Genomic DNA, 12,346 nt, shown 5'->3' with positions numbered 1-12,346 from the left:
GATTTACTTCTTGTGTTTTACTCTCAAGGATCACAGAAGAGATAATTAACCCTAACCCAGAGAAAGACCCACAACACCCACAATCAGAAGGGCTGATAACAGCATAGCTCGGAACTGATAATTTAGAGGCCTGGGTCTCTCTGTTCAGAGTAAGTCTAACTCCAGACCTACGCCCACAGAAACTACAGTGTTTGGTGTGTGTGTTCTCTGATCAAGAGCCATACGCTTCTCCCTGATTGTTTACGTAGGTTGCCTGGTTACCTGGTAGCCTCTATACTTACGGGAAAAAAGAAGAGGCGTGCTGATTTAAACAATCTGTGCCCTATTCATAATTTTACTGAAAATAAACCTTTTAGCTCTTTTACCTACCACCTAATAGTGTAGTGCACTAACCTTCCCCTCTAGAATTCCCTGATGATTTAATTTCTTTCTTAACTAACTTTCTCCATTGAGAAGTTCACCAGTCTTGTACTAGCCACTCCCATGGATCTCTCTCTCTCTCTCTCTCTCTCTCTCTCTCTCTCTCTCTCTCTCTCTCTCTCTCTCTCTTTCCCCCCCCCCCCCCCCGTGTGTGTGTGTGTGTGTGTGTGTGAAAACCCTGATCTGATTTCTTATGCGGCAAAAGAATTCTGGTCCTGGAACCTTCTAGGGGTAGGGAATTGCTGGTTTTAAGGATATATATGACTGGGAACATTTGTAATGGGTAGAACTAAGAACAATGTAGAACAAGGGAGAACAAGAAGGAACAATGAGAAATGATGGATTGAAGAGAGAAGAATAAAAATTATAGATAGACAGAACCTGTTGTGAGTAGATTTCTTTATCCTCAGATCTTTAGCCTACCTTTAGTTCTTTGTGACATCTTTAATTGAACTCTGAAAGGGAGTCTCAAAGGCTGGAGACCTTCAAAGGCTCCCTATACCATACATGTCCAGCTTTTATGTGGGTTCTGGGGATTCAGACTCAGGTCCTTATGCTTGTGCAGCAAGTACTTTACCAACAAATCATTTCCTCAGCCCCAGATCCGGTCTACTTAACCAGAGGCAAATAGATAAGATGCCTTCTGAGTGCGTGTGTGTGTGTGTGTATCTCTCACACACACAACATATATAAGCATATATATGCATATACACGCATATATGTGTTCATATATATTCATACACACACACATATGCTTTGTGTTTTGAGACAGGGTTTTCCTGTGTAGCCTTGACTGTCCTAGAACTCGCTCTATAGACCAGGCTGGCCTTGAACTCAGAGATCCACCAGCCTTTGCCTCTCAAGAACTGGAATTAAAGGTGTGCACCTTTAATTAAATAACCATTGCCTGTCTAAATATATATTTTAATACAGTCAAAAAGATTTAATTACTTCACCGAAAGCCAATGATTCACAATATCACTGATTCTGAATTTTATTGTCTACAAACACGCTCACACATAACACTCATCATCACTATCATCCTCCAAGAAAAAGCAAAATATTTCTCAAAACACAATGTGAAGATGAGATTCTGTCGAATCCATTTTTCTTACTTTAAATTCTACTGCTAAAGTGTAAAAACATTTAGCATGGAATCTCTCCTCAACAGATTCTCAGGGGGGAGATCAACAATAGGCGCCTCATTCATTGCCTATCAGAGCTCCAGAATGCATTCGTCTCGTAAGAGATTCAAATTCAGGATCTCAGAGAGAAATCTTCACTCCCGTGTTCAGTCGAGACTGTTCACAACAGTCAGGTGCCATCTGACTTTTTCTGGGGAGCCGGGAACAATTCATGTCTAGGGAGTCTATTCATCCTACGCAGAAAACAATGACAGATGAAGGAAATGATTCCACACGAGCATGCCTTGGCAAACCATGAGCTTATTTTGGTTGCTTCCAGGCACCTGGATGAGGGATCACTTATGCCACTGGTTCTCAACCTTCCTAATGCTGTGACCTTTAATACAGTTCCTCATGTTGTGGGGACCCCCAACCATAAATTAGTTAGTTACTACTTTGTAACTGTAATTTTGTTACGGTTATGAATTGTAATGTAAATATCTCATATGCAGAATGTCTGATATATGACCCTCAAAGGGATTGTGGCCCCCAGATTGAGAACCACTGGTTTACATCAGCATTGTTGACTTGAAGGCAGATGCATGGTTAAAAATTCCATCCTTGCATGGGTAGGGCAGAACTGATACTGTGAAGAGGGCTAGATTACCGAATACAATCTACAGATTCAATGCAATCCCTATCAAAATTTTAGCATTCTTTATAGAGCTAAAAAAGAGCCACAGCGTTCACATGGAAGCACAAAGGACCCTGAACATCCAAAGCATCCTGAGTAGGAAGAGCAATATTGGATATAAGAATATCCAGTCCCCATTGACATGGAATCAACATGGTACTGTCACGGAATATCCAGTCTCCGTAGACATGGAGTCGACATGGCACTGTCACTAAACAGAAATGTCACTAATGGGATAGAACAGAGAGCCTGGAGTAAACCCGCACAGTTACAACCACAGAATTTGTTTTTCGAGACAGGGTCTCTCTGTCTTACAGGCTTGGCTGTCCAGAAACTAGCTTTGTAGACCAGGCTGGTTTTGAACTCATACAGATCCTCCTGCTTCTGCCTTTTGATTGCTGGGATTAAAGGTGTGCACCACCACAGCCTGACTCAATCACATACTTTTTGGCAAAGCCTCAAAAGTACATATTGGAGAAAGACTCTTTGGCTCTTTTGGGGGAACATGAATTTCCATGCTGTCTCAGTCAGTGTTCTAATGCCATGAAGAGATGCTATGACCATAGCAAAGCATTTAACTAGAGCTTGCTTTCATTCAGAGGTTTAATTCACTATCATCATGGAAGGAAGCATGGAGGCACACAGGTAAACATGGTGCTGGTGAGGTAGCTGAGAGTTCTACATCCTAATCTACAGGCTATAGAAAGAGAGAGAAAGTCACTGATCCTGGCTTGGGCTTCTAAAACCTCAAAGCCCTCCCCCAGTAACACACTTCTGACAACAAGGCTACACCAACTCCAACAAGGCCACACCTCCTAATAGCATCACTGCTTGGAGACCAAGCATTCAAATCTATGAGTCTGTGGGGGCCATTCTTAATCAAATCACCACTCATGTGTAGATGGATGAAACTAGATCCATATCTCTGACCACATACACACAAAAGCAATGCAAAATTGGAAAAAAAAAACCTTAAGGTAAAAACCCGAAACTTTGAAATTGCTAGAGAAAAACACAGGAAAAATGTTCCAAGTTACAAACATAGGCAGAGTTTCTGGGAAAAACTCCAACAGCTCAGGAAAGAACTCAAAGATTTAACAAGTGGGGCAGCAGGACTTTAGGAGGCTTCCGCACAACAAAGGAAACCTGTGGAATATTACTTTAACTATGTTTAGGTGTGTTACCTTTTTATGTTGCATTTGTTTTAATTATGTAAATCTGTGTTGCATTTGCTTCACCTTACCTGTTTAAGGCACCTGATTAGTCTAATAAAAAGCTGAATGACCAATAGCTAGGCAGGAGAGGGGCAAGCGGGGCTGTCGGACAGAGAGCATAAGTAGGAGGAGAGGAGGAGAAGAAGGGGGAGAAGGACACAAGAGGCCATTTATTGAGTCACCCAATTACCCAGTCAAACAGCAATGGAGGAAGCAGAAAAGTAAGACATACAAAAGGAAGCCCCGAGGCAAAATGTAGATGAAGAGAAACAGGTTAATTTAAGTTAGAAAAGCTGGATAGAGACAAGCTTAAGCTAAGGCTGAACATTCATAACTAATAATGTCTCCATGTGATGATTTGGGAGCTGGTGTGTGGCCCAAAAGAAAGCCTGTTACAGGAAACAATCTCCAGAGTGAAGAGATGGCTGCAGGGTTGGGGGAGCTTTGCCAGCTACAAATCAGACAGGGAATTACTATCTAGGAAATGTAAAAACTGCACAAGACAGAAACCCATCCAATCAACAAGTGGGCTAACAATACAATAGTTCTAGAAATAGACATGTCCAATACTTTAGAAAGTATTCAACATCCTTCACTGTTAGGAAAATAAAAAATCAAGCTGCTTTGAGGGTCATCTTACCCCAGTCAGAGTGGCCAGCCCTCATAGTGACAAATACTGGTGAGGGTGTACAGAAAGGAGATTCATTACTCTCTGTTGGTGGGAATGGAAGCTAGTGTAGACCTTAGGGAAACCAACACGGAGGCCCTCAAAAATTGAAAATAGTGCCACTACATGAGCCAGCTATACTAAACCTGGGTATTTATCCGAAGGACTCTAAGTCAACTTACTACAGAAACATTTGTACCTGTGTTTATCCATGCTCCAGACACAATAGCCATGAAATGGAAACAGCCCATTTGACCATAAACAGATGAGTAGCCAATGAGAATGAGGCACATATACAGAATGAAATTTTATTCAGGCACTGGGCAAGGGCATTTGCAGGAACATGGTTACAGTTGGAAATTGTGTTAAGAGAAATAAGCCAGATTCAGGCAAGCACAAGTCTTTTCTTCTATGTAAAGCATAGAATCAACGTTATGTGTGTGTGTGCCTGTGCATGCTTTTATATGTTTGCGACTATGTGGGTCATCAGAAACAGGATTCTGAAAGGGAATGAAGAGATTTTTTTTTTTTTTTTTTTTTTTGGTTTTTCGAGACAGGGTTTGCAAATGAGATGCATTTAGAAGGAAATTAGAGGAGAAGACTAGCCAGGAAGAAAGGGAGCTGTTAGCTGGAGAGAGTGGGAGGGTCACAGACGACGCAATAGAGAGGGAAACGAATGAGAAAAAGTCGACTATGACATCAGTATAAAGATGCCTTGATGGAGTCCATTATCTCGTCTGTTGACCTAAAATAATTTTTAAATAATCTGTATAATTAAAAGAACATAGCCTTGGTCCAGTTGGAATTTCTTATTTAATAATGTTGGAGAAAGTTTCCTACCTATAGTGTCAGCTTTAGCCTAACTGCAATTAACAGAAGCACCTGCATGTTCTCCCAGAGGAAGATGGCCTTGGTTAGTGATGGAATTACTCTGCTCACAGGAGAATGGTGTGTGGGAAACCTGAAGTGTGCGGTGATGCTCAGGGAACGAAGTTAGGAACCAGCATGAAACTATACGAAGTAGATTCTAAGTCAATTGAAAAGGGCTAGAAAAGAGATTTTAAGTTTTAGTAAAGAGATTAGAGAGTGTATAAAAGTCTTTTTCTTGGTTAATGCTTATAAACTTGCTTTTGCATCTACCTGAGCCAGGGAGGTGATGTGGTTGGTTCATCTCTGGCCTCACCATATGTGCCATTTTCCCTTTTCAGCATCTGTGCGGCTGTACTCTTACTGTTTATGTGGACCTGGGCTCACATCCAACCATAGGACAGATATGACATGAACTGTTGGCGAATGAGTGTCCTTATTGTCACTCCAAGTTCTCTCGGTGCCCTTTTCAGACAGTAGCTGGAACAGATGTCCAAATGTAATTGCCATCCCCCCCCATCTCTCTCTCTCTCTCTCTCTCTCTCTCTCTCTCTCTCTCTCTCTCTCTCTCTCTCTCTCTCACACACACACACACACACACACTGGATTAAAGACTCTAACACAAATGCTTGTAGGAATCTCTGTTACCCCTGGACCTGTAGCATGAATTTTTGGAGAGAATCTGTTTTGCTTCTGTGTTGTGTTTCAGCCCTCCCTGTAACATTCTGATGCTGTGCTTTAAAATATTCTACTAGTGTGTGTGTGTGTGTGTGTGTGTGTATTTTGTACCCCTAGCTGACTTAAAACTCACTATGTAGCCCAGGCTGGACCCTCAACATGTGGTAATTGTTTTGGGTCACTCAGAGATTTATTATGACCACGAATCAACTTTCATAAGAATAAATTTTAATTTAGGTACTGTGTATCTGGCACCAGGTCTGCACCTGAGAGCATCCCAAGATACATCATCTAGCCATATCGGTCCAGGGTTTATAAAGGCAAATCCCCTAAAGTTATAATTTTGGATCTTGCAATTGTCTTTTTGAGCAGAGTAAGACAAGTTTGATTACAAAAGCAGATATAGCAGTTAGTTTTATGACCTAATAATATCCTGGAAGAACAACAAATTTTACAAGATTAGTCAATTTAAGAAGAGTCTTCAAAGTCTGGGAAAAATGTGTGTGGACTGGTAGGGTACAGCCTGTATAAATTAGGTGATTGCAAGTCAGGGGATAACATGTTAGAGGCCTATCTATCTATCTATCTATCTATCTATCTATCTATCTATCTATCTGTCATCTATATGTCTATTTATCTATCTATCTACCTATCATCTATATGTCTATCTATCTATCATCTATCTATCTATCTATCTATCATCTATCTAAAACATCTATATTTTACTGCAGTAATTAAAACCTTAAATGTAATGTTAATAGCCACATTCTCCCCTTGGAGTTGTATCCTGAGTAAAATCCTTGACTCCCTGGTGGATACTTGTTTGTATTTCTAAAGCCATATATATGTATATATATATGTATATATATATATATATATGTGTGTGTGTGTGTGTGTGTGTGTGTGTGTGTAGATTGAACAGAGAGTTCTTAGCATAATGAGAAGCATCTTTAAGTCTATATTTGGAAGGCATTTGAAGACAATTCAAAATTCTGAGCTTGTGACTATGATAATAGTAGTCAGTGTTTTATCAAGGCCAGATAAATAGTGTATTAAAATGTTATTGATTAATATGTTAAAACTTTGAACTTTGGAAGGTTTAACATTATGTATCGCTTTTAAGTTTTATTTTCAAAACCTTTAATAAATTTACCCCTCAATTAAGTTAATATAAATGAAGATTTATGTATTATGATCAATAAGTGTTTGATCTTTCAATAAAGGACTAAATAACAGGTCATCTGGATGTCAACTTTATCTCAAATGTCATGACCTAGAATCCGGCCAGGGTTTTGAACAGACTGAGATGACGGAGATCTGTATTATTCTAAAGGATGACAAAGGCTCAAAAAAACAGGTAAATGACATTTTATATATATATATATATTATATCTGTTATATATCCATGACTATAAGTAACAGAAACTTACAGTATTTTCTTTTTGGTAAAGCACGTAAGTCCAACTGAAGACTGTGCTTAGCAAGCTCCTCCCTCTCCCTCCACCCCATGGGTTACTTTCTCTTTGTTAATTTTAGAATGGGAGTGGGCTTCTAGGGTACAGCCTGTACAAGTTAGGGACTTATATATTAGAGGAAATAAAAAAATATTTATACATCTTAAGCAAGTAATCAAAACCTTAAATATAATGTTATCCATTAATCTTCTTGTTTCAGCCTCCTGACAGCTTGCATTGTAGGCATGTATTTTCAAGTCTGGCTGCTATTATTATTATTATTATTATTATTATTATTAAATTATTTCTAGTATGGTAAAATATAATACATGTATATAAATGGACATAATAGAATAGAAAATCATCAAAGTCTCTAGACTGACATGAAATCTGAAGGTACCTGGCCAGAAGTTGTATATCTCAGGTTAAGATGTCCACCGTGGGCTTTGGTGTCTGATCTTCTGATGGCAACAGCGGGGTAGCAGCCTGGCTTAGGGAGGCAGAGGAGCTGTAGCTGCTTTGCGGTATCTGCATTTAGAAGGGGTTCAGTGAGTAGAAAGGGTTCAGTTTCTTGTTTACTACTTCCCAGCCCAGAATGGTGCTTGACCACCACCCACATGTATTGCCATAGACTAAGTTGATCATGAAGGGCTTCTGGAGAGCCTGGAGGTTGAGGTAGTGGCATTCCTCTCTAAGGACTGTGTCAAGGGCCGTGAGTCTATGGTGTCACTGGCTCAAGTTGAGGTGTTCTGTTACATCTTGGGAGTGAGAGGTAGCACACAGAAGTGCAGATGCAAGAGAGACGGATGGAACCACATCTGCAGTATCTGCCACCATGCTGAGGAATGCAAGCTTCCATTCCAGCTCTGTCAAAGTATCAGCCTATGGTGTCCTCATGTTCCCTACAGGCCCATAAGCTCTCCAGCACTCAGGGAAAGCCTGTCTACTTCTTTTTTTTTTCTTTTCTTTTTTTTTTTTTGTTTTTGTTTTTGTTTTTGTTTTTCGAGACAGGGTTTCTCTGCAGCTTTTTTTTTTTTTTTTAGAGTCTACTTCTTGGATGATCTTGGGACAGAGTGCTGAGAGGTTGGGAGCAGCTCAAGTCTGCCTTGTGGATATCTTTTTTTCACCACAGTGAGCATCTATTTAGAGCATATAGCCTATTATTAACTACACCATTTTTGTTAATTAAAGCTGAATTTTATGGTATAATGTGAATTCCTGCTGGGAGATTGGAAATTAGTCTAAACCATAACTTCTTAAGTCATCAGTCATGACCCCAATGGAGTTGTGTAACTGAATGTGAGGTTTGTAAAACAGACACGCACACACACACACACACACACACACACACACACACACACAACTCTAAAGGCTTCTCATTATATAATGACCAAAAACTAATTCTAAATCTAAAACGCTGTGAGTCTGAGTTGTTTGCCGGAGTTCTTACTTGCCCGTGTTGCATGCTGCATCTTCATTGCCACCTTGGTACTGAACACACATGTGTTCTCCTCCTTCTGTCATGCCACGTGACACTAACCAACTCTGTGAACTGTGGTGTTTGATTTATACACATCAAGGTCCCCACTCCTACAGAAACAAAATTAATTACAGAGATGAGACTTTTAATATTTTCTAGCATCATCCACAAGTTTGTAACTATTAGGATAGTCAGTCATGGACTATAATGTATCATAATGCTTAAGTTAAAAAAGATCACTGTTTGAGTTTCATAGGGGACAAAAAAGAACATCAAGTGAACTTTGGTTTGGCATAGGGCATAATTTCCAATAATTTCTGAAATGCCTCTAAACATATGGATTTATGAGAAGCAGTCTTCTCAGAAATTGTGATTGTAAAATATTCCTTTATGTATTGAAGATGCTATATGGCCTGCACTATTCATTCAAGATATAAGTCTTAAAAACAAAAAAATATTATTATATGTATGTTCATATGAATGCATGTAAGCCATGATGGTTGTATAGCATTCTGTGGTGGTTTGAATAAGAATGGTCCCCATAGGCTTCTATATTTGAATGTTTAATCATCAGGGAATGGCACTAGTTGAGAAAGATTAGGAAGTACGGCCTTGTTGGAGAAAGTGTGTTGCTTGGGGTGGCTTTCACATGGGTTCTGGGGATTGAACTCAAGTTGTCAGGCTTGTGTGACAGGCACTCTTATCCCATGAACCATCTTGCCAGCCCTATTTAATTTTTATATAAAGATAGATGAATTCATTGTTAGAACCCAGACCCTCCAGCTGTAGTCTCTATCTCCTCTCAGAGGGCCACTGTGACCTCCCCACGAGTCCTTGCAGATAACAAAACCCTATACGGGGAAAGACTATAGGCAGCACAAGTGGCCACTGTCGTATCTCACACTAGCTAGGACACGCTTGTCCAGGAATGTCTTTGGGACTTTTGTATACTGACATTAATCAGAACTACAAGAAGACATAGATGTCTTAGTCTAGTGAACAATGTCTCCTGACTTTGGACTTATTTCTTTATGATATAATATCTTCTCCCTCCCCAGCCGCTTTACAGATTCAGGAAGTTCCTAATGCCTGATGGAACCTGCAGTAGCAGTTTAAACAGTGGGACTTTGTCTTTCCTTCCTAGTCAGAGCCATGCCAACTCAGCCAGAGGTTACTTACCGCTAGATGTGTAAGAGATTTCTTTAGTACACATAACAAAAGATGATGCTGGTCCCACCAAAGCTAAGTGCCCACCATAAAAACAGGTTCAATGAGGTAATAGGCAAATCATCTCAAGAGCCACAAACTTAATCTTCAGTTCCTACAAGTCAAACAAGAAAATGCCCTGAAGCATCTGAGGCTGTTGCAATCAAGAACATGTGACAGGTGACAATGTGCTGGCTGTCCTTTGACTCCTCAGGCGAACATCTGTCACGTACCTGGAAAAGATTCCGTATCTCAGCTGACCAGAATTTTCACTCTACACAGTCTTTTGAGCCATCTCCATGGCATGTGTCATCCAATGATGTCTACCATGGGCAAGAAAGAAATAGAGAAACGGAGGCAGGACCTGATTGTGAAGCAGCAATGGAGTTGCAAAGCCAACTGCTAGCTCTCAGAAGATGACTTCAGGTGGCGCCACAGGCACCAAGCGTTCATGCTCTCCAGGCCTTCAGATGTCTTGGATAATTGTCCATTCATCAAATACTGACAGTCCGGAGTTCACTTCAGCATCCAAATTCACAAGCTCAAGGTTACTGCGGTAGCTTTAGACCTAAATGCTTAGGGTGGGCTGAAATGCTCTTACACGTTTGCGCATAGATTGCTCTCCTTCCACCTGTTTAAGGGATTGTGGGGAAGGTGAATCTCTAGTCTGCACAACTCTAGGTAGTGGTGGGGCTGGATGGCACCCCAGTTTAATCCTATTCATTGCAGCAAGCCTGTCTACCTTCCCAACCTGGTCCACAGCCTTCTCATCCTCCACCTAACCTAGCAATCAGCTTCCAGCATTCTGCCCACATCTATCTGTCCATAGACACCATCTCATTCATTTGGGAGCTCACAGTCCATTAACTGTGTTCAACAGCTAACTAACCAACCAATCTGCCCAACCAATCAAGTTGAAAGCAAACAAAGGAATGATTCTTTCAAATGGAATCTCCAGCATTTCCTCTTTAATCTGATCTTCCTAGAGCTCAGCCTGCCACTGACAGGACTACCAGTCCTCAAATAGTATTGAGGCTATGCTTCATAGTGAACTCAAGTTCTTCAATTTAACTAAAGCTATTAGACATTGGGAAGGTGTTGCAGAATCAGCGCTAGATCTCAGAGTTCCAACTTCCAGGATCATGAGAGTGTAAGTTCTGTTCATTTCGCCATCTCTTTGTAGGATGTTGTTGATCATAGTCCTTGTAAACGCATGCTTGGATGGACCAGGAGACTAGAACAGACCAGCTGCCAACAAAAGCCAGAGTTCTTAAAAGGATTTCTGGAAAAGAATGAAAGAGCCATAGGCTAGCCACAGTCTTTCTGATAAGTCCAGTTCTACACCATAAATGCCAATTCTTGGACATGTCTGTCTTGGTTGAAACTGTGTAAGACTCTTCCCAGAGCGACAGCTAAGGCTCAGTCAAAGGGACTGGGCTTTTTCAGATCTGGTTGTCACAGTTTTGGAGGGAGTTTTATTTTGAGATTGGGTTTTGTTATATAATCCTGTCAGCCCCGGTACTTGGCTACGTGGTGTAGTTTTGCCTCACACTTGTGGCAACCCCCTGCTTCAGTCTCCTGTCTTGGATTAAAGATGTATGCCATGAGGCCCAGCTAGGTGTCACATTTTAATCCTAATAACATATTTGAATAATTGGATCTGTTTTATCTTACTTTCTAGGCTTACATCATGCCATTTCCATGGAAGCGTGTAATGACCTTTCAGCGTTCCCTCCGCAACACACTGCCCTCTCTCACTGGCCCTTTGTTCCTCTACATACGTTATCTTCTGCTCTCATGTCAACCGTACACACGTGATTTTAATTAGCTATGAAATCTGTGGTTCACAATGAAGAAAATAGGTGATATTTGTCTTTCTGAGGCCGCTACGGCATTGAGTGTGATCATCTCCAGCAAATCTGTTTTCTTGTGGATAATATAACTTCATTTTTCTTCATAGCTAAGAAAGTTCTGTCCACGTTCTCTTTATCCTTTCTTCTGATGTGGGAAATCTAGGTTGGTTCTCTGACTTAGCGGTTGTGAACAGTGCCGCAGTGAGCATGATGCACAGACACCTCTGGGTCCCACAGGAGTGCCACAGCTGGGCCGGATGGTAGATCTAGCTTTAGTTCTTTGAAAAAAAGTCTACACTGATTTCCTTAGTGACTAGGCTATCTTATATTCCTCTCAGACCACTAGAAGGATTCCTTTTGGTCCACATACTAACCATTATTAGTTATTATTTATTTTTTGCATGGCTAGCATCCAGAGTGGGGCGTGATGGCATCTCTATGTAGTTCCTTTGTGTGGATAGTTTAACGTTTCCTTGCTGGAATCTGCCAAGTCAGTCAGGTCTCTACTAGACTCTCTGAATCACACTAGGGTGTGTGCAGTCCCAAGGGTGGTGGCTGCTGCTGCTGCATAGACCTGTCTGACTTTTTTTTTTTTCAGCTAGGCAACCTGCCTCTCCCATCCCAGTTTCTTAAACCTTGGGTGTGTTTCTCGAGAACATATGAGATTTCATGGCCCAAAACACCTTCAT

The sequence above is a fragment of the Arvicola amphibius genome, chromosome 4, assembly GCF_903992535.2.
Source record: "Arvicola amphibius chromosome 4, mArvAmp1.2, whole genome shotgun sequence".
NCBI classification, from domain to species: domain Eukaryota; kingdom Metazoa; phylum Chordata; class Mammalia; order Rodentia; family Cricetidae; genus Arvicola; species Arvicola amphibius.
The sequence above is the reverse complement of the archived record's forward strand: the minus strand, read 5'-3'. Positions refer to the sequence as shown.